The sequence below is a fragment of the Rhineura floridana genome, chromosome 5 (genome assembly GCF_030035675.1).
Source record: "Rhineura floridana isolate rRhiFlo1 chromosome 5, rRhiFlo1.hap2, whole genome shotgun sequence".
Taxonomy (NCBI): domain Eukaryota; kingdom Metazoa; phylum Chordata; class Lepidosauria; order Squamata; family Rhineuridae; genus Rhineura; species Rhineura floridana.
Window position 1 is genome coordinate 134,510,158 of NC_084484.1, and position 22,617 is coordinate 134,532,774.

Here is a 22,617-nt window from a genome sequence, read left to right on the forward strand (position 1 = left end):
TCTGATCTTATTTTCAGTACTGGGTGATTATGTTGCTCTACAAGCTTTATTCAGGTCCTGAGATCTACTGGATGGCCTCTTTTTAAGACTGGGTAATTGGGAACAAGTCAGTGATGAAAAAATTCTCCTGCATTAGCACAAGGCTACTGTGTGGTACAACATAGCCTAAGCTTCCAATGTGCCATAACCTTCAATATTAGCTACCTAGATAGCATGAACATTTTCAAGGTGCCAAAATAAAGATGAAATCTGGTACATACATAGGCCAGCTACCCTAATAACCAGGAAAAAATGTCTATTTTTTGCTTGTATTATGCAAAATTCAGAAGAACTGGGCCTCTTAAATCTAAAAAAGCTCATCCAAGCTAAAAAGATGAAGTGTCTCACTGCGCCAGGGGAAGTTTTTGGAGAAGGGTGGCAGTCTAGTAGCTCCAGCAATGGAGATCTTTAAGATTCAAATTCAACTTTAGATCCTTTATGGACCAAACTATGGAACTACAGCACTACCTCCACATTTTGTATCATGCAAAATGCATTTCAAAGGTTTCTGGCTCTGCTCAGTTTCCTTCTCAGTACCTTCTGTGAAAATCATGCATACTAAGCTGGAAGGTATTCAGTTTTTCCAAAGCCAACAGATTTGAAATTGGATTACGCTGCAATCAGTGCAGAAGAAAACATTACCAAAATTATGCTATGTGGAGCAATGCTGTGATTTCACAAATGTAGAAGTCTTATTACGTTATATGGATATTTTCTTGTGCATTTAGTTATCTATGTCTGTTTGCCAATAAATTGCTCTTTAAGTCCACTTTGAAATTTGGAAATTTATGATAATTTGGCATCTGTTCAGAGAGTACCATATTTTCTTCACCTAGGACGCATCCAAATGTACCTAAAAATAGCAGTTGCACATTTATTTATTTTCTCCCACTGGGTGAGCTTGGCTTCCTCCTGCTTTGCTTTCTACACATATACAGTACTATCAGTAATATAAATGTTAAAAAGGTCTAGCCTCCCTCCATGCTTCAGGCAGTAGCATTTTTTCCTGAGGGAGCTCAATCCTAGAAGGAACAGCTTGTCTGTCAATAATGTTGTACGTGTGCTTCAAGAGCACAGCAACTACTGCTTTTATTTATTTTATTTACTTAAAATATTTCTATCCCGCCCTCCTACCATATAATAGGGCACTCAGGGCGGCTTACAAAAATAAAATCAGACATGTACATAATAAAACTGTAAGCAGTAAAATCACAAAAACATTAAAATAAATTACAATACATAAAATACAATTAAAATACAGAAAATAATATATATATATATACACACACACACACACACACACACACATATATACATATATATAGGGATCGGTACTAAAGGGACTACAAAGGTAAAATTTAACGTAGACTTTTAAGTTGGTATTCATACTTAAGATAACACTTATAAGCCATATTTGACAGAACACTGCATTTAGTTTCTGTTAATCAAGAACAGATACACATTTGTAAAATCACTAGTTAAGTAACGTCTGAAGTTTCCCTCAAAATTAATGAAGTTAACCTGTGCTGAGGATGACTTGATGTAAACTTGAGTTCCTGTAATTATTTATCAGAAGGAACATCTCTCTTTTTGTTTGCCGTTAAAATACTGTATCACATACAGTAATTCCATTATTTTAGTTAACTTTTTTTTAAAAAGGAACCTTGGTTAAGGTGCTAGGCTTAAAACCTGGGAGACCTAGGTTGATTGGACACAAAGGTTACCAGGTGACCTTAGCCTAATCATTATCTCTCAGCCTCACAGGGTTGTGGCTAAAAGAGGGGACAATGTATGCATGCCACCCTGAAGTCCTTGGAGGGCAGCTAGGGCAGCAACAACACATTTTAATTCTTTGATATATGTATTGTATTCCAGCAGGTATTGGAAGTGCACATGAGCATGCTGCTGCTGCATTGCACCATTTGTATAACTGGGTAGGCACCAGGTGGAGTGGCAACTGAGCAGCAGTGAGTTGTTTCAGAGATGTGGGTGCTACATGGCCTACCCTGCATTCCCTAAACTACATTGCTGCCCTTAGGCACGATGGAGGATATGGCTGCATTGCTAGTGCTGAAGTAAGTTTTGGCTTAAGAACATAAGAAGAAATTGCAGGATCAGGCGGGTGGCCTATCTTCTCTAGCAGCCTGTTCTCACAGCGGCCAACCAAATGCCCATGGGAAACCTGCAAGCAGGACCTGAGTGCCATCTCTGTTACCTTTTCGGCACCTATTGAAGACCTTCCTCTCTCAACAAGCCTTTATCCCAGTGTGAGTCTGTGTTGGAATTGCTTCTTAATATGTTTTTAAACCCCTTTAGGATGCACACCTTAATGTGGTGAGGGAGTTTGAGAGTGCTGAAGAAGCTAAGAGCAATGCCGTCAGGAGTCTAGACCAAGAGCTAAGAGCAATGCCGTCAGGAGTCTAGACCAAGAGACTAAACTCCTAGCAGGGGCACCCAAGGTGGAATGATCAAAGCTGAGACACCAGACTAAGAGGCATCCAATCTCAGAGGATAGCAATGGTAAACCATATCTGAATACCTCTTACCACGAAAACCATATGAACAGAGTATCCAAAATGCAACACGAGATTGTGCTGGAAGATAAGACACCCAGGTCAGAAGGCACTCACCGAGTTACTGGAATGCTTTGAAAGAAATGGGGGTACCACAGCATCTGATTGTCCTGTTGTGCAACCTATACTCTGGAGAAGAGGCTACTGTAAACACGGAATATGGAGAAACCAATTGGTTCCCCATCGGAAAGCGTGTGAGACAGGAGTGTATTTTATCACTCTATAGGTCTAATCTATACGCAGAACATTTCATACAGAAAGCAGGATTGGACCAAGATGAAGGAGGTGTGAAAACTGGAGGGAGAAATATCAATAATTTAAGATATGCAGACAATATCCATACTACTAGCAGAAACTAGTAATGATTTGAAACGAATGCTGATGAAAGTTCAAGAGGAAAGCACAAAAGCAGGACTACAGCTGAACGTCAAAAAGACTAAAGTAATGACAACAGAAGATTTATGTAACTTTAAAGTTGACAATGAGGACATTGAACTTGTCAAGGATTATCAAAACCTCAGCAGAGTCATAAACCAAAATGGAGACAATAGTCAAGAAATCAGAAGAAGGCTAGGACTAGGGAGGGCAGCTATGAGAGAACTAGAAAAGGTCCTCAAATGCAAAGATGTATCACTGAACACTCAAGCCAGGATCATTCAGACCATGGTATTCCCGATCTCTATGTATGGTTGCGAAAGTTGGACAGTGAAAAAAGCAGGTAAGAGAAAAATCAACTCATTCGAAATGTGGTGTTGGAGGAGAGCTTTGTGTATACCATGGACTGCGAAAAAGACAAATAATTGGATGTTAGAACAAATTAAACCAGAACTGCCACTAGAAGCTAAAATGATGAAACTGAGGTTATCATACTCTGGACACATAATGAGAAGACAGGATTCACTAGAAAAGACCATAATGCTGGGAACAACAGAAGGGAGCAGAAAAAGAGGAAGGCCAAACAAGAGAAGGATTGATTCCATAAAGGAAGCCACAGACCTGAACGTACAAGATCTGAACAGGGTGGTCCATTACAGATACTCTTGGAGGTCGCTGATTCATAGGGTCGCCATAAGTTGTGATCGACTTGAAGGCACATAAGAAAACTTTTTTTAAAAAAAATATGTTTGTAACCTTTTTAAAAAAAGAAGTTTTGAAAGCTTTTTTTTTAAAAAAAAAATTTTTGAAGATGTTTTGTTTTAATGTATTCTAAAGTCTGTTTTTATGAGTGCAAGAACACTCTCCCCTCCTGAGGCTTCCGGCAACTGGTTTTCAGAAGCATGCTGCCTCTGACTAGGGTGGCAGAGCACAGCCATCATGGCTAGTAGCCATTGATAGCCCTGTCCTCCATGAATTTGTCTAATCTTCTTTTAAAGCCGTCCAAGCTGATGGCCATTACTGCATCTTGTGGGAGCAAATTCCATAGTTTAACTATGCGCTGAGTAAAGAAGTACTTCCTTTTGTCTGTCCTGAATCTTCCAACATTCAGCTTCTTTGAATGTCCACGAGTTCTAGTATTATGAGAGAGGGAGAACTTTTCTCTATCCACTTTCTCAATGCCATGCATAATTTTATACACTTCTATCATGTCTCCTCTGACCTGCCTTTTCTCTAAACTAAAAAGCCCCAAATGCTGCAACCTTTCCTCGTAAGGGAGTCGCTCCATCCCCTTGATCATTCTGGTTGCCCTCTTCTGAACCTTTTCCAACTCTATAATATCCTTTTTGAGATGAGGCGACCAGAACTGTACACAGTATTCCAAATGCGGCCGCACCATAAGATTGTATCCTCTGACAGTATTGTAGTATCAAATTCAGAAGCACAGGGTCCCTTCATGATAGTCATAGCTCCCTCACAGCCACACCAACTTTTCCTCATCTCCCTTACTCTCCATATTGTCTGAGTCCACACTCCACCACAACCGACATCCCTAGGAGCCAATCAGCATGAAAGGGAAGCCTGTGAGTTAACTACTGAGAAGAGTCCTCTCACTGGCTGACTCACCTCCTTTCAATCTGATTGGCTCCAATCAGCATGAAAGGACAAGGACTCTTCTTAGTGGCTAACACACTCCCCTTGTACATAGGGACCTGACTGGGACCCTGCTCCCCAAAAAGTAAGGGGTCTACGACCATCCATGACCCTGGATGATTACCCCGATCTCTGACAATACAATCTCACACAAATTCCAACTGCTGTATGAAAAATACATGAGAATAACATGATTTTTAAAATAAATGTTTATAATGATCATCATAAACATCACGAACATCATAAACTGGGCTCCTGCTTGGGAGGAAGGGCAGGATATAAATCAAATAATACTAAATAAATAAATATATGATGCTAGAGGGCATTCCTTTCTGTGAAAAACCTGATTTTTAATGGTGTCCACATGCATTAGCTTAATGGTGGCCAGTAACAATACAGCCTCCGCTTTTGTGTATATTTTGCCAGCCAAAACCAGAATTCTATAAATAATTGGTGAACAACATTGTTGTATTCAGGCATGGTTTCCCTAGTACGAAGGTATGTCAAGGTTTGTTTTATAGGGATCAAGCCTGACCTGGACAAGTTGCAATTTTGGCATTAGACTACAATCCACAAGCTGGGTTCCGCTATGTCAAACTAATACAGTGATTACTTCCATTTTAATATTCCAGTTGCAAAAACGGTAATTTTCCATCTTGTTGACTTTGAAGGTACATATTTCCACAAAATACTTTTAGGAACAGAATGATAAACTAAGTTCCAGTTGAACCAAAGTTAGGCATACACTTAAAATTTCAATGAATTCAGTATTATTTCTGAAGGAGGAGCTGAGTGTTACAGGAAACCAGAGGCTGCTGTAGAGTTCTACCCTTCCACTCAACAGTGCCTAGTACAAATTACTCCATGCTTTACTGTTAATTATGCTGTGTACCTGCCCTACATTTATTGTTTGCTGTTTGCAAAGAAAAACACAGTGTGCATATAGAGTTTAGCTATTTTAAAGGATGGCCTTCTGTATTCTGCGAGCCACTATATTCTCTAGACATTGGAGACAGGAGACACTAAGATAGGCTGACTATAGGAATTTGTATTAGATGTTTTAAGGGTTACATATATATGAATCACACATATGAATCACATATGCTCAGATGGAACAAAGACTGTCATTGGGAAGCAGCATTAAAGAAACAAATGTGCTCAAGAGCCAGAGCAGCGGTTGTTTGCATATTCAGACTAGCAAGATAGCAATGGATTATATTTTAATATGAAACTGCGAGCAGAAATGTTACTACATTTTAACATGGCTACCCGAAGCCAGACAATAGTGCTTTGGTATGAGATACAACCCAAGGAATATCACTGGGCTATGTGATAAATTATGAAACCTGGGTACATCTCTTCAATGTGCTCACAGAACAATATTTCTGGTATTATTTTCATTATATTTATGCTGTGTTAATTAATTTCTATTGCACTGACTCTCAGAATACATTACTAAGACTATTGCATCAAGATACCAAAAGATAGGCCCAGTTAAACAAAAACCAAGGAGTCCTGTAGCACCTTCAAATTCAACAGATACATCAGTTATAAACACTGTTCAGAACACTTGTATGAACATATCAAACAGCCTATTCTGTGTCAAGTACTGACAAGTAGGATTACCAAGTCCCACCATAGCTAGTACACCTGAGCTTTTAATAGCTGCATGGCTTAGTTAATACTGATTTTCTTTTAATTGTGTCAGAAACCTTGAAGGAATGGAAGCATTCCCAAGACAGAACCTGCCTGCCAATTTTTGCACAGTACAATGCATGATGGTCATCACCATATAGACACATTTTTCCATTTCTACTTTTGATGATTTTCATTTACAATCATTACGTTGTTTCTCATCACATATCATTTCATGTGAAAATTGGAAATCTAGTATCACTATTAATTTGATCACTAATTGGTACACTTGCCTCAAATCAGTAATGGATCATGTTGCAATCTGTATTTTTAAAGTTATTAAGATTATTATGTGGTGTTAACATATCCTGTTCCTGGACCATTTAAAGGTCAAAACTACCATTTCCAACTAGGCCCAGAAATGAATTGGCAACCAAGAAAGATGAGACAATATCCGCTATTGCTCCTGGCAGATTCCAGTTAATATTTTGGTAGCTGCATCTTGACCCAAATAAAGTTTCTGAATTCTTCAATGACAGACCCTTATAGAGTGCAATACAATAGTTTAATTTGTTACTAGGGCATTAATCTGTTTAATCTGTTACTAGGGTATGTTACTACAGTATTAATAACCCTAGCAGTTAAATGTCTACTGGGGATTATGCATTTATCTTGTGGAAGTAAGGAACCATTTGAACAATTTCTCTAACAAAGTATCAGATAGCTATCTCCCATTTGCCAGTGACTAGGTGTTGTTTTGCTGTGGCAGGAAAAGACACTCGCTGACACCACCATAGCTAAAATCAATTTACTAGGTCTGGCTGTCCAAGACCACCTGGAAAAATGTTTTCCAGCACTATGTGCATTTTTAACATTTTCTCCTTGCTGTACATAACACATAGCATTTATCTTTGCATGTGTTATTCCAGATTATTCAAAAGATGTTCAACACAAAGTTTTATGTCATAATCTTAGTCTTTCATATCAATTAACCCAGTAGAAAAAATAGTTCTTAGAATGTTTGTTCTTCCACATAACATTATTCTGTTCTTGATTCACTCTAGCTACTTTTTTTTTTTCATTTAGTGTGGAAAGGTATTTGGATCTGCTTCTTCTGCCTTACACTACAGTGCAAATGGCTTATTCCTATAACAACATTTGAAATACATAGGGAAATCTTGCTCCCAATTCTTGATTTTCTTAAAAGCCAACAGCAATGGTCAAGCATTACTAGTAATGATGATTACCTATACATTATATTATCATTAACATATAATTTCATGCATGAACTAGAGAAAAAACCTAGGTACCACTCCACCCTGTGTTCAGAAAAAAAAGGAGAGACTAATATGGTCAATGGTCAACACTATAAGAGGTTTCAGCGATTGCTTAGAAATTTTGGAAAGATGAAATCAGGGATATTCTTGTCCTTAATCCTCATTATTTCCCAGAACCTGATGAAACACGAATTTTTACATCCGCTGGAAAAATGACCAATCAAATTCAACCTATATGATGCGAGAAATTGCCAAGTCCAACACACTGAAATTTGGTTTCAAAAGAGAAAACAAGGGGACTAGAAAAAGGAAATTGAAAGGGATCAATTAAAAGTTCAAATTGTAACTTTTATCACCCTGAACTCTTTGGAAGGAAGGGTGGAATATAAATTCAACAAACACAAATAAATAAATCTCCTGGATATGCTTGAAACTAATTTAAAACTAGAATATAAAAATCTGCTAGGATGTATACTACAGATTAGGAAAGGTACCAAGAGAATGCCAGCATGGTTTAACAACTGGAGTAAAAAAAGCTATAAAAGGCAAGGTGACTTGCTTCAGAAAATGGATGTCTTGACCAAATGAGAAAAACAGAAAGGAACATAAACTCTTGCAAAAGAAATGTAAGCTGACAACAAGGGAAGTGATTTTTTGTTTTAAGGAGCATATCACCCAAACCATCAAGATTAACAATAAATATTTATTTAAATACATCTAAAAGAGTAAACAGGCCAGGGAGAAAGTTGCATTGTTAAGATAACACAGGAGCGTTTCAGAGGATGACAGGGAGAATGTCAATACGCTAAATGAATTCTGTGTCTGTCTACCTGTGCCTAATTTTTTCATGGTGGGAGTCAGAAGAACTGAGTCATATAAAGATAAGCGATGAAGTTCCAAGGCTTATCAACAAACTAGAAGAGGGTATAGCTTTCTAGAAGGCAAAATGGAGGCATAACTCCACAGCTCTCCCTTACTTGGAATCTAATCTGCATTAGATGGCACAAAACATCTAAACTTATAAAATTTACTAAGAATCTGAAAGATATGTCCTTAAGAACATTGTGGAATACTGTAAAACTTCCCAAACCTCCAGACAAGCATGAAAAATGGCTGAGTCAGACATCTTGATTGACACTGAAACTGACATAACACAATGGCGGTAATGGCAGAAAGTTAAACAATCCAACAGCCTCAGATGAAACTGACAAATTACTGACAAGCTTTGAAGGGCACTATGGACACACTGGGGGCAGCATTAAAACCCCTAAAAATTAAAACTTCTGAAATCTCTATGACAATGATTGATATAGCAGCGACAGCCAACAAGGTATTAAATTTAGGGCTGGAACACCAGTCTAAGTTCATGGAACTTAAAATGGTGACCGAGGAGCTCAATCACCCTCTGGTGGAACAGAAAGACCACAGTTGTAAGAAGTATATTCGCTGGCAGGGAGTCCTAGAAAAAGTGGAGGGGGCAAATATGGGGGCAAAAGTGGAGGGGGCAAATGGACGACTACTTTGTAATTGGGAGTCACCATTATGGCAGATGACTTCATGCATGTGCATCAGGCCCTAGGTCCCAGGGCTCTATCCGAGGAGCACCCTTAGACATTATAGTGAATTTTGAGTAGTTCACAAATAAATATAAACTCTTCAAAGAGCTCTGGAACATAAGGGAGTTGAAGGATAAGGACAGGCAGGTCCAGGTATATGAAGACCTCAGCCATGAAATGCTGAAGCAGCAAAAACAATTTACACCTGTCACGAAGATATTATGAGAAGTGGGCATTGTGATGTTCCTGCTTATAGTGTAAATATGGTAAGTGCTGTTTATATAGAAGACATATGGTAAGTGGAGTGAAAGAGGAGGGGGGAGTACATGAGCAGTAGAATGCTGGATGATTGGCTGAGCGTTTGAATGGCTGGGAGTATAAATGGAAGAATGACAGTTGAATCTGGGTGGATGTTGGGAGTGTGGAGAAAGAGGTGTTTGAGGATGGAGGTCAGGAGTGTGGAGAAAGAGGGAGTTGGAGTTCTGATTAATAATAAGTCAAGTACAAAACAGGAATAGATGAAACCATACGCTTGTGAAACATTCTAAAACTAATCTTGTTATTTCTGATATTTAATAAATACTTATTTGGTTTACCAAAGGCCTGATCCTTGGCTGGGGGATATACATACCAGAAGGGAGGATAATTACCAAGGCTGAACAGAAACAGTATCTAATGGTGGCAGCGGTGAAGGGAGGAATAATAACAGTTCAAGTATCCAGAGCAACCCAGAGTTGTATGCGTTATCTATAAAGATACAAGGGGGTTGGGAACAGCATAAGCACGCAGTCACAAAAGTAACCAGCTAGAGAGAGACTCAGGCAAAGTCTCTGGGAGTATTGGTTATAGGACGTGACTGGTGGTGCTGCCTAGCAGGGGGATCTAGTGAGATCTGTGCTAGAGCGGAGTGAGAAACCATATAAAGGACGGTCCGGACTGGTGGTATCCCTGGTGGTGCCTAGTGAAAGGCAGTAACCACAAGCAGGTGGGAACCTGACAGGGAGAACCAGGGGAGGACGTCACATGTGGTGGCTGTAGCAGTGGGATTCGAACCCTAGAGAGTCCCTAAAAGTGGTGTGGCTAAAAGAAATAACAAATAAAGATTACTTGTGAGAGTGACTGGCAAAGAGTGTGTGGCAAAGTGCGAGTGAACTCCTAAAAACATGACTGAATATATAAAGATGAAAAGAGAGGAGCTGGTGGAGAAGTGCATAACATTCAATTTACCTCACGAGGGTAAAGGGGTAGATGAATTGCGAGTAGCATTGATAGCATTCTCATCTGTTCAACAAAAACAACCTGTCAGAGAAGAGAACCCAGAAGGGTACTCAAGCAATCCTGCTTATATAGAGTATTTGAGAGAGAAGTTAAAGTTGGAAACTGAGAGATTGAGGATGGAAGGTGTAGAGAAGGAAAAACAGCGGGAGTTGGAAATTGAGAGAATGAGAATGAATACTGAAAGGATGAGAATGGGGTTTGAGGAGAGGGAGAAGCAACGAGCATTGGATGCTGAGATACAGTTGGAAAAGTTAAAATTTGAAAGAGAGAAGTTTCATTCTGATGAAACAAGAAAGGACAGAAATGAAACTAAAATAAAGGTGACACCAAAAGATTTTGCGGTGTTTGAACCTGGACAAGACCCACAGATTTACCTCAACACCTTCAAAAAGGCAGCTCAGATGTGGGGGCTACCGGAGGATAAATATATGCAATATTTATCAAATCTGATCAAAGGGGAGTTGGCAGAGGTATACCAATATTTCCCCTCAGACAGGCCCGTCACATATGCCGAGTTTAAAGAGGCAGTGTACAAAAGATTCAGACTGGGACCTGACTACTTTAGGAAGTTATTTCGAAACTGTCAGATCCAAGCAGGGAGGTCTTTTGTTGAACTGGGAGCAAAATTGATGGACATATTTGGAAAGTGGATGGGAAGTGCCAAAGCTCAGTCAGTGGAAGAGGTGAAAAGCCTCATGATACTGGATCAATTATATCATCAGTTACCACCAGAAATAAGGCTCCTTGTCAAAGACCGTTCCCCTACATCTGTTCAAGAGGCCACAGAGTTGGCAGATCACTTTGCCTCCAACAGAACTGGCTGGGTGGGGAAAACATCAAGAGAGTTTAAACCCAGACCATACAAATGTGGCAGAAAGGATGTGGTAAAAACAGCGAGTGAGTCCTCCAATAAAGTCTGAAGGGCACAGGACACCCCAGAGTGGATCTGTGTACCCTAAAATGGAGGAGAAATTATGTTATAAATGTGGTAGACCGGGGCACCTACGTTTTCAATGTGAGGTTGCCAACCCCATTGGTAATCCTGCTCAGGGAAGGGCATTGAAAACAGAACCAAGGGAGTTAGAAACGAAGAAGGTTCAGTTCTGCCAGATAAACTGGACAAATGTAAAAGACTTTGATTCGAGTCTGAAGGAAGAAGTGAGTGTGCAAGGGGCAAATTATTGGGCATTGCTTGATACTGGCGCCGCTCAGACGTTACTGAGGCCAGATTTGATAAAATCTGAGGAAATATTACCTCAGGAAACGGTGACAATCCAAGGAGTGAGGGGTGAACCAGAAAGCATACCCATGGCCCTGATAAAATTAAAGTGGAGAGGAAAGGAGGAAATATGTAAAGTAGGTATTAATGCCCAACAACAAGAACCAGTGATACTGGGAAGAGATGTTATGGGGGCACAAGGAAAAATATATGTGGTGACCAGACAACAACTTGGCAAAGCAACAGAAACCATGTTAACAGAGGCTGAAGAAAACAGGGCGGAACCTGTTATCGAGCCTAAGGTCGCCATAGCAACCCCTGGCAGGCCTGCTAAAAGAGACAAACTGTATCGAATGGTCTCTAGTGAAGAGGCAGAGCAGTTCAGGGAAGAGCTGGATAAGGATGCAAGTTTGAAGCAAATGAAGGACCAAGCCCTTACACAAAAGATTCCCTTTATTGACAATCTGAGGAATCAAATTGTGTGTGAGAATGGGATTTTATATAGACTGTGGATGCCTGCTGAGAGAGAGAATGAATGTGAACCAGTGAAACAAATGATGGAAGTTGTGCAAAAGAATTTAAGTCAAGCTCAGCAGAAGCAAAGTTACTGGTATGATAGAACAGCCAGAGAACGTGTGTATGATGTGGGAGATATGGTTATGGCATTCATACCCAGGAAACACGATAAATTACAGGCCAACTGGGAGGGACCATATACCATAAGGGAAAAGCTTGACACAGTGATGTATGTGATAACCACAGACCAATTAAAAAAGCATAAAGTGGTTCATGTAAATATGTTGAAACCTTATCACACCAGGGATGCAAAGGTGTTGCAAGTTACCTTATTCCCTGAGGGAAGTGGGCCTGAACTTCCAGATTTGGTACAGGAAAGCAAAGCAAAAGGAGGGGTAGATCAATTGGAATGGTCGGAGGAGGTGAAGGAAGAAGTCAAGAAAGAGATTCTAAGAGTTTTAAAAAATTATGGGGATCTCTTCAGAAATAAACCTGGCCGAACCAGTATAGCCAGACATTCAACTGATACTGGAAATCATGCCCCAATCAGATCTGTTCTGTACCGTGTGAATGGGAAAGTTTTGAATGAAATTAGAAAGGAGGTTGAAGACATGTTGGAATTAGGAGTGATCAGGGAATCCATCAGTCCCTGGGCCTCAAGTATTGTACTGGTTCCGAAAAAAGATGGAACCACAAGGTTTTGTATTGATTATTGTTTAATCAATAAAATTACTGTCCCAGATGCGTATCCTATGCCTAGGGTGGACGCAATGTTAGAGCTATTGGGAGCAGCAACCATTATCTCTACCATACATCTGTGTAAAGGATTTTGGCAGATGGAATTAGACGAGCAATCCAGAGCCAAAACTGCCTTCAGGACACCAGATGGGTTATATGAGTTTGTGACTTTACCCATGGGACTAAGGAACTCACCAAGTTCTTTTCAGAGACTAATTAATACTGTGTTGCGAGGCATGTCAGATTTCGCAGTGGCCTATATAGATGATGTGGCCATTTTCAGCAAGTCGGTGCCTGAGCATGTCCAACACCTGACAGCAGTATTAGAGGCATTTAAGAAAGCAGGGCTAACTATAAAAGCCAAGAAATGCAAGTTTGGGTTGAATGAAGTGATCTATTTAGGACATAAGGTGGGGAGTGGGAAAATAACCCCCTTATGGAGCAAAGTTGAGGCAATACAATCGTGGCCCATCCCCTTAACTAAGAAACAAGTTAGGGCATTTTTAGGTGTGGCCGGTTTTTACTGTAAATTTGTAAAAGATTTTGGGGAAATCGCAACCCCCTTGCATGAGCTAACAAGGAAAAGGTGTGCTGAGTGTGTGGTGTGGACAGATGAATGTCAAAAGGCTTTTGACCTTCTGAAGCAAGCCTTGTGCCAAGGGCCTGTATTAATAGCACCAGATTACGAGCAACCATTCATCGTGGCTACGGATGCGTCGGACCTAGCGCTGGGAGTCGTCTTGCTACAAGAGAGAGGAGGCACCAGACATCCAGTGGTGTATCTTAGTCGCAAGCTGACATCGAGGGAGAAGAATTATTCGTCAGTCCAAAAGGAGTGCCTAGCGGTCATGTGGGGACTGAGCAAGTTGCGCCCATACATGTGGGGATGAAGATTTACAGTGACGACGGATCATTGAGCATTGTTATGGTTACAGACTATGAAAAATCGTAACACTATGCTGCAGAGGTGGTCCCGGGCTCTACAAGATTACCAGGTAGACTTCAAGTTCATAAAAGGCAAGGACAATGTATTGGCCGATGGATTTTCAAGGCAGGTGGCCAGGACTGCAGTGACGTGACCCAGACTTGGGTGCAAAAAAAAAAAGACATTTTCCCCAAAGAGACTTGTTTTTTATTGTTAACGCGTCGTATGAATCCTAGAGCAGGAATAATACTTTGCTGTTATTTTAAGGGGGGGGAATGTGATGTTCCTGCTTATAGTGTAAATATGGTAAGTGCTGTTTATATAGAAGACATATGGTAAGTGGAGTGAAAGAGGAGGGGGGAGTACATGAGCAGTAGAATGCTGGATGATTGGCTGAGCGTTTGAATGGCTGGGAGTATAAATGGAAGAATGACAGTTGAATCTGGGTGGATGTTGGGAGTGTGGAGAAAGAGGTGTTTGAGGGTGGAGGTCAGGAGTGTGGAGAAAGAGGGAGTTGGAGTTCTGATTAATAATAAGTCAAGTACAAAACAGGAATAGATGAAACCATACGCTTGTGAAACATTCTAAAACTAATCTTGTTATTTCTGATATTTAATAAATACTTATTTGGTTTACCAAAGGCCTGATCCTTGGCTGGGGGATATATATACCAGAGGGAGGGCAAGGTAATTACCAAGGCTGAACAGAAACAGTATCTAATGGTGGCAGCGGTGAAGGGAGGAATAATAACAATTCAAGTATCCAGAGCAACCCAGAGTTGTATGTGTTATCTATAAAGATACAAGGGGGTTGGGAACAGCACAAGCACGCAGTCACAAAAGTAACCAGCTAGAGAGAGACTCAGGCAAAGTCTCTGGGAGTATTGGTTATAGGACTTGACTGGTGGTGCTGCCTAGCAGGGGGATCTAGTGAGATCTGTGCTAGAGCGGAGTGAGAAACCATATAAAGGACGATCCAGACTGGTGGTATCCCTGGTGGTGCCTAGTGAAAGGCAGTAGTCACAAGAAGGTGGGAACCTGACAGGGAGAGCCAGGGAAGGGCATCACAGGCATCCCTTACAAGCTCATAGTGTCTCACAGTGACAAGGTAATGGCAGCAAGCAGCTTGATGCTCTCCTCAAGCAACTAAAATTCCAACCACCATCCCAGGGTGGTGTAACAATGTTACTTCCCAGCAGCCGGAGGATTGGCAATGGAAGTGGAAAGAAAAAAGGAACAAAAGGCAGCAGCGATAACACACAAGTGAAAGCAATACTTCTTTCTTGACTCAGAAACTTTGATTGACTGGAAAGTTTGCCATCAGAGAACTACACTTGTTCTAATCTTTAGGTGTACCTGCAGTAAGGGAGAGCACATGTATCCACCAAAGCAGCCTATCTCCAGCCTCCCTAACTGCCCTCCACCCCCAGCCTGTGTGCTGTGGCTCTCGTGATGAAGACCAGAGACTGGAGAGGGAATTCATGGCTTGTTAGTGTTTTGGTGCAGTTTTGTTCATGGGGGCGGTGTTCTTAGGAGAGCACAGAAGGGGGCAGGGTGGGAGAGAAGAGTGGAAAGAAGTGTAAGGCTGCACAGCGTGAGAAAACTTTGTGATATGACTGGCGACAAATTGAAACTTGTATCACTTAAATTTTAATGGATTTGAATGGGTTGTACAGAGGGCAAGGATAGAAACAATTTTTTAAAAAGAACAACCCAGATGTAATATTCCTACAGGAGATGCACTAAGGGAAGAGGATGGGGGCAGTGTTAAAGGGAAAGTGGCTTGGTGAGAAAATATGTGCCCTGGGCTCATCAGAAATAGCAACAATATTTGATAAACATTGCCAATTTATAATTGAAGATTCTGTGATAGATGGGCGGGTCATTATGTTTTTCTTCAGGACACTTTGGAAGGGGATCTATACACATTTGCTTCAATGTTTGCCCCGAATAGGGGCAAGGTAGGATTTCTGAGAAAGGTGTTCAGCAAGTTACACACCTTTAAGAAGGGGGTATTAGTTGTGGGGGGAGATTTAAACAATGTTCTCAATGTTAAATTGGAAAGGAGAAGAAAGAATGTTAATCACATTGTGGACCAACAGGGTCTTGCTGACATTCTACTAGAACATGACTTAGTGGATGCCTGGAGAGAGCAACACCCTACTGATAAGGACTATACCTTTTACTCCCCACAGTTTAAAACCCATTCCCAGATAGACTACCTGATAGTAGCTGAAGATGCTTGGAATAAAGTGAGGGAGACCCACACTGGAGTGATTGTAGTGTCAGACCACATCATAATCTCCCTGGAGTTGAACATGGCAACCCCACAGGAAACATCCTTTGTGTGGCATTTCTCCACCCAATTACGAGCTCATAAAGATATTTGTGATACCTTACAGGAGCATAAACAGTCATATTTCCCCGCAACCTGAGCTAATTGATATTTGCCAAGTAAGATATCTATTAAAACAGCTCTCGCTGGATCAGAGGGCTGTTTTAAATGCTCCTATTTCAGGTCAGGATATGGAAGAGGCTATTAAAAGCTTAAAAAATGGAAAATCTCCTGAGATAGATGGGTTGAGGGGAATTCAATAAGGCATGTCGAGAACAATTCCTGCTGCACCTCTTCAATCTGTTTAATTCTATCCTAAGAAGGGTGAGCAGTCCCACCACATGACAAGAGCCACAAATTGTGGTATTACTTAAGCCAGATAAAGATCCTACGCAGCTGGGATCTTACCACCCCATTTTGCTAATAAATTCAGACACAAATATTTTCTATCTATCCTAGTACAGAGACTGAATATCTTCATAGGATCCTGATGAAATATGTTTCATCCCCATCAGGTAAACTGCAGGTTTGATTAGAAGGCCCAGGAACATAACATACTTTGCACAGCAAACCAGGCATTCAACGCTTAAAATTGTCTATATTTGTCCTCATGTCTGGAGTCTGGGGGCTCTAGAAAAGGCATTGGAGGAGAACCTAGTAGCACTGACGCTTTTATCCATTTGTCCCATACTTTCATAGTAGCCTTCAAAAAGGGATTTCAGATAGTGAGAATATCTGCCTTAGATAATTTTTAGCACGCTTAAGCCACTTGGATTCTAGCACAGTTCAGCATCTACCCAAGAAATTGTAGAGTCCCCTTTAACTACATATGACAACTGTTTCATGCAGCAAGCATGATAATAGGAGAAGACTCTTTGGGCATCTACTGGCTCCAAGACTTATATAAAAATGGTCTACCATTATTGGAGGCAGACCTTTTAAAAGCAGTGGGGGATGTTTGACTGTCTTGATTTCAGTTATATCAAATTAGGGCATTTGCAAAACAACAACTCCGGGTAGGAACTCGGGTGCGATCACTTACATGCCAGAGACTGATCAGAAAGAGGCTTCTTTGATATATACAGCCTTACTAGATAGAATAACAGAGAACTCTTTAGGCACAAAGATGGTCTGGGAAACAGACTTTGGTAAACTTCTTCCAGAAGAGGCCTAGAAAGCAAAATGGGTAAAGCGTCATCTAAAACAATGGCAGCTTGAATTCAAGAGGCAATATTTAAGGTGATCCATAGATGGCACCACTCCTCTCAAGCAACCCTGGATTAATCCAAGCACCTCGAGAGACTGCTGGAGGGGGTGCGGGAGCAGAGGTGATCTCTACCATGTATGGTGCGAATGCCAGTACATTGGAGAATTTTGGGACATGATATTTCCAAAGACATAAGATATAATGGGACAGCTCCTTCCCCTGATCCAGCTCTCATCCTATTAAGTCAGGAGGAGGGGCCCCAGAATATTCATTGGGAGCTCATAGCTCTCTTACTCACAGCTGCACAACTGGAGTTAGCAGCAAACTGGAAAACCACAAGCTTTTATATGAAAGGCTGATTTGATAAAATCTGGGATATAGTGTTATCAGAAAGGATTGCACACCATAATATAATGCTCAAGGAACAGCAATAAAGGACAAACCCAATATGGTATAGTTGCCCTTTTTATCTATCTAAATGGAGATGGTAATTTAATGCATCCTCCATGGATGCAGATCTCTTTGTAGACAGGGTATGTACAAGGTATAGCTTCAGCTCCCATACTGTTGGGCCATAATTTTCTGGACTATGACTTTGATGTCTTTATTATTGTTATTATTAAAAAAGGTTAATGCAATCTTAGGCACATTATTTTTATTGTATACATTGTTCTTATGTACTCCGCTTGTTTTATGTTCTATTTTGTTAAAAAATACTATATATCGCTGGGACCAGATTAAATCCATCTGGACATCCTTCACAGTAGATAATGTGACACCTATTTTTAAAAAGGGATACAGGAGGGACCCAGGAAATTAGAAGCCAGTTAGTTTAACATATGCCCCAGGAAAATTGATAAAATATCGAACATATAGAAGAGCAAGTCCTGATGAAGAAAAATAAGCATGACTTCTGCAAAGGTAAGTCCTGTCTCACTAGTAATTTAGAATTCTTTGAGAGTGTCAATAAGCACATGGATAGCCATGATCTGGTAGATATTGATAGCTCTCACAATGGAGGAGAGTGAGAAGTAGGATCTCCAAGGCTCTGTACTGAGAGCAGTGTTTTTTAACTTGTTCATAATGGATAAGCAGTGAGGTGGCCAGTTTTGCAGGTGACACCAAATTATTCAGGGTGGCAAAAACCAAAGCAGATTGTGTGGAACTCCAGAAGAACCTCTCCAAACTGGGTGATTAGAAAACAAAATGGCAAGAACACTGAACCAGTCTTTAAGATTTACACCCTATCTTTCACTGAAGTTATCTTCAAGGTTGGTTTGCTACACATTAAAAGAATGCAAAAATAAAATATAAATGGTTGTATCCAAAGAAGTGTGAGCAGAAGGAATTAAGCGGTAGCACTGTTCCACAAGAGTTAGTAGAAGCCTTTTATAATGAGGTATTTGCAGTTGTGTCATACTTAGAGAAACCTGACACATGATCCAGCCTATAGCCTATATGTATATTGCAATTAGGCATATGATGCAATTGAAACAACTAAAAATCCACATTAGAACATCCAAATAAGCTGCAAAAATCCATTAAAAGCTTTAGCAAAAGAGCTCAGTTTTTACCTGGTGCCTAAAAGAAAGTAAATCAGTTGTCAAGCCAACATGCTTGGACAGGGTGCTCTCTAATTGGGATGTCATTTGAGTACTGGTTATCATATTTTCTGCAAATAGGTTAGTTCCCACAATGCACATTGAGAGGATGTGGCCAGCAAATGGCTATGTTTTCTTGGGTCAGCAGCATGGCTTGGTATATTACACATGTCCACCAAAATGCAAGGCCGGCAAAAGCAAATATATTTTGAAACATAATGGTTCACTGACAACTTTTCTCTTTATTATAAATCTCAAATCTGTGAAATATTTCTAGCCTTCAATCTTTCAAAGCAGTGGGAGGAAACATATTGCATGCAGACTTCATACCAGCCCCTCAAGCATGAAGGGGAATCTTATTGGAAACGGGAATATCAGATTTTGTTTGGGGATGTGTTTTCCCCAAAAACTTCACTAGCCCTCATGGTTTTGCAGATAAACATAACTGAATAGTTGAGATTCAGAAAGCAAATTATACAAATGATTAATCTTTCATGTTTTCAGATCTCATGATTTATATTATGGCTTCATATTTCTGAGGAGCTGCCATACTGAAAGCTTAGGTGTGGTAATTCTAGATTCTAAAGTGATTGGTTGTGTAATGCAAAACTTAAAATTGTTTCTCAGAATTAAATTCAACAAAGTGAGCACATTCAAAACTGCATAGCTCATGAGCCACTATAGAAGTACAGTAGGCCCATGAACTGTGTGCTGGCATCTAGATATTTATGTTTGTGAACAGAATCAACGTATTGTGACACATGGACAGGAAAAGGTGCACACTAATAATAACACGCTGGTTCTAACAGATCTCAAGGCTGTTTTTAAAAACAAAAATTATTTCTCCTACAGATTTCAGAATTATAACAACTTGGATTTTTTTGCCTTGATTGGAACATGTACCCTAATTCAGAATTCATCAATTTTGAATCCTCAGATGCTATTGGATTACAACTCCCATAATCCCCAACCAGTTTAGCCAATGGTCATGGATGGCGAGAGTTATAATTCAAAAATAACTGAGAACCCAGAGTAGAAGAAAGCTGCCCTAAATCAATGTGTTTATGCCTGCATCGCTACTGAAGATATTATTTCATAAAATAACTCTTATATTGGTTATAGGTTTTTCATAGCGTTGAAAAATTCCATCAATATGCTGATGAATTTGTTGATTTCTGAAGTTAGACTACTGCAATGTATTCTACAGGGAGCTGCCTTAGAAAACTCTCTAGAACCATTAATTGATCCAGAATGTGACAGATCGGCTTGTGTTATTAGGAGCATGAGAACCCTACTTTACAAGAACTGCATTGGTTTCTAGTCCATTTCCAGACACAATTTAAAGTGTTAGTAACAAAGTCCTAATCATAGCTTTTAAAGCCCTAAACAGCTTGCATCCAATATACTTCAAGAACCACCTCTTCCTATATAATCCTGACCATTCATTATTAACAGCTGAAAAGGCTCTTTGCTGAACCTCAATGGTAACTGAGGTTTGATTGGTTGGGATGCAAGAGTATACGTGGTTGCACCTAAAGTACGGAATTCTGTTTAGCCTCTCTTGCCCTTCCACAACCTGTAGAGGGTCGCTCCATGATGTCTAAAAGCAAATGCCCTTTGATTCATCTCACAGCATTTACTTTCTAACCCTAGAGGTCACTATGGAATAGAATGAAGACTCTCAAATAGCTGTACTTGTGAACTCCTGTAAGAACTCAGATACTGACTCTTCATATTTACACTCTTTAACTTCTACTGACTTACAATGAAGGGGAGTTGCTCAGTAAATTGAACACAAGAGGCCTACAGCAGGACAATGGACAAATTAAGACAGTTATTAGCAGAGCTACTTTTGAAACTTTCAGACCTACTATCTTGCCAGCAGGAAGAGGGTTTGAACACAAGTCTTATATGCTCTGAAGTCTTACCATCCTCTTCGCTGAGCCAAATTCCAAATTGCACTATATTTTACTTTAATACTTATGCATCAAAGAATATAGATATGAGAATACAGATATTCACATATGTGAATCACTAATAGGCAAAAAAACTTGCAGTTTAATAATGTACCTATAGCCCACAGATATTTCTATCAAACTTTAAAAAGCAGGGAAATTGAGCAGCTATAGTGAATGCACCAGGGGGGCAGCAGACCTGACCTCCTCTCTGAGATATTGTACTTCCCTACAAATTTGTCAAAATGTAAACACAATTTGGGTTGGTCTTTCACAGTACAATCCACTTGCTGTGTAGCTTGGAAGAATTTGGTAACATGTGCCTCTGAGCATATGATGAGTGGTGGCAATACCTGACATCTTCAATGATGAAGAATTACATTTTTGTATGTTTGTTGTTCTTACTTTGCTTCATTCCTGTGTTACTATTGTTTCTACAGAGAATCTAATCTAGAAAATTGTATTTCTCTCATTATTCATCCTAGAAACTGTGTCAAATTTAGTTTTATTAATTTCAAAGCCTTTTTATTGGTCAGTGTCATATGATGGTGAAGACAGCCTAATTGGAGATTATGTTCTATTTCCATTTTGGGTGCATTAACAGTTGAATCTGAAACTGCAGTTTGATGTAAAATCAGACTGATTACAATATGTTGCTACTTCAGGAATGACTCTAGCTGTTGGAAAAAACAAACTTAGCCTGCCCAAGATGTATGTTTTCAGCCTGCTATTTGAACCACTTCATTTAAGGCAAGGTGGGCACAGTCAATTAAAAACATACAGCACACCTAGAATTTTGCTAGAATATATTTCACCTCCCACTGTTTTATCTTGTGCAAACTGAGAGACTCCTGAGGTCCACTGGAGACTATTATGCAGAATAGTCAGTGCCATTATTCCACAATTATTTTTGGAGTTTTTTTAGTGTAAATTTTGCAAAGTGTTGCTATTCTTCACATATTCACAGAAACACAAACAAAAGAAAATGATTTCCTATAGGAAACTTCACTAAAATTGCAAAGGAAATCAGGCATATTTAAAGTGACTATCTGAACTATGTCAACTGTCTTAATAATGTTGCTTTCTTCCTGCTAAAACAAGATCAGCACAGCACATATCTTCTTTCAATTATTTGGGCTGATTGCAGGTGTTGCCACCACTCACCATATGCTCAGAGGCACATGTTACCAAATCCTTGCAAGCTACACAGCAAGTGGATTGGACTGTGAAAGACCAACCCAAATAGTAGTAATAATTATAGTAATAATAATTTCTCTGCTTTTTAATCTGGGAGGTGAGAAATGGGATCCTGTGCAAGCTTGCCGAGAATGGATTGATCATTTGCATGCTTATTGAGCTCAGTGCGATTTACTCCCCTGCAATCATGCTTAGGATAGGTGAAACTGATCACAGGGGATGGGGAGGGGAGGAGGAAGAGGGAAGGGAAAAAGGGCAGAGGGGATGAGGGGGATAGGAGTAGGAAGGAGGGGGAGGGGATGAGAAGGACAGGTTGGATCATTTGCATGTTTGTTGAGTTCAGTGGTATTTACTCCTATGCAATCATGCTTAGGATAGGTAAAAGTGACCAGGAGGGAGGGACGGCTGGGGGGGAGGGAAAGAGGAAAAAGAGAGGAGGGAAGAAGGGAGAGGGGAAGGAGGGAAAAGCCAGGTCTGATCATTTGGATGCTTATTGGGTTCAATGGGATTTACTCCTATGTAATCATGGTTAGGATAGG

At 40.1% G+C, this 22,617-nt stretch overlaps 1 protein-coding gene across 14 annotated transcripts in view; it reads right to left on the reverse strand.

Moving 5' to 3' along the window:
* The window catches only part of BBX (BBX high mobility group box domain containing), a 215,088-nt gene that overhangs the window by 181,791 nt on the left and 10,680 nt on the right, over positions 1-22,617 (reverse strand). For 3 of the 14 annotated variants that reach the window (XM_061628127.1, XM_061628133.1, XM_061628126.1), the window contains exon 3: positions 17,161-17,288. The exons of the other annotated variants lie outside the window; for them this stretch is intronic. The gene's annotated coding sequence lies outside the window, so the exon portion shown is untranslated. The remainder of the gene's footprint in view (positions 1-17,160; positions 17,289-22,617) is intronic. 14 annotated transcript variants of the gene reach the window in all.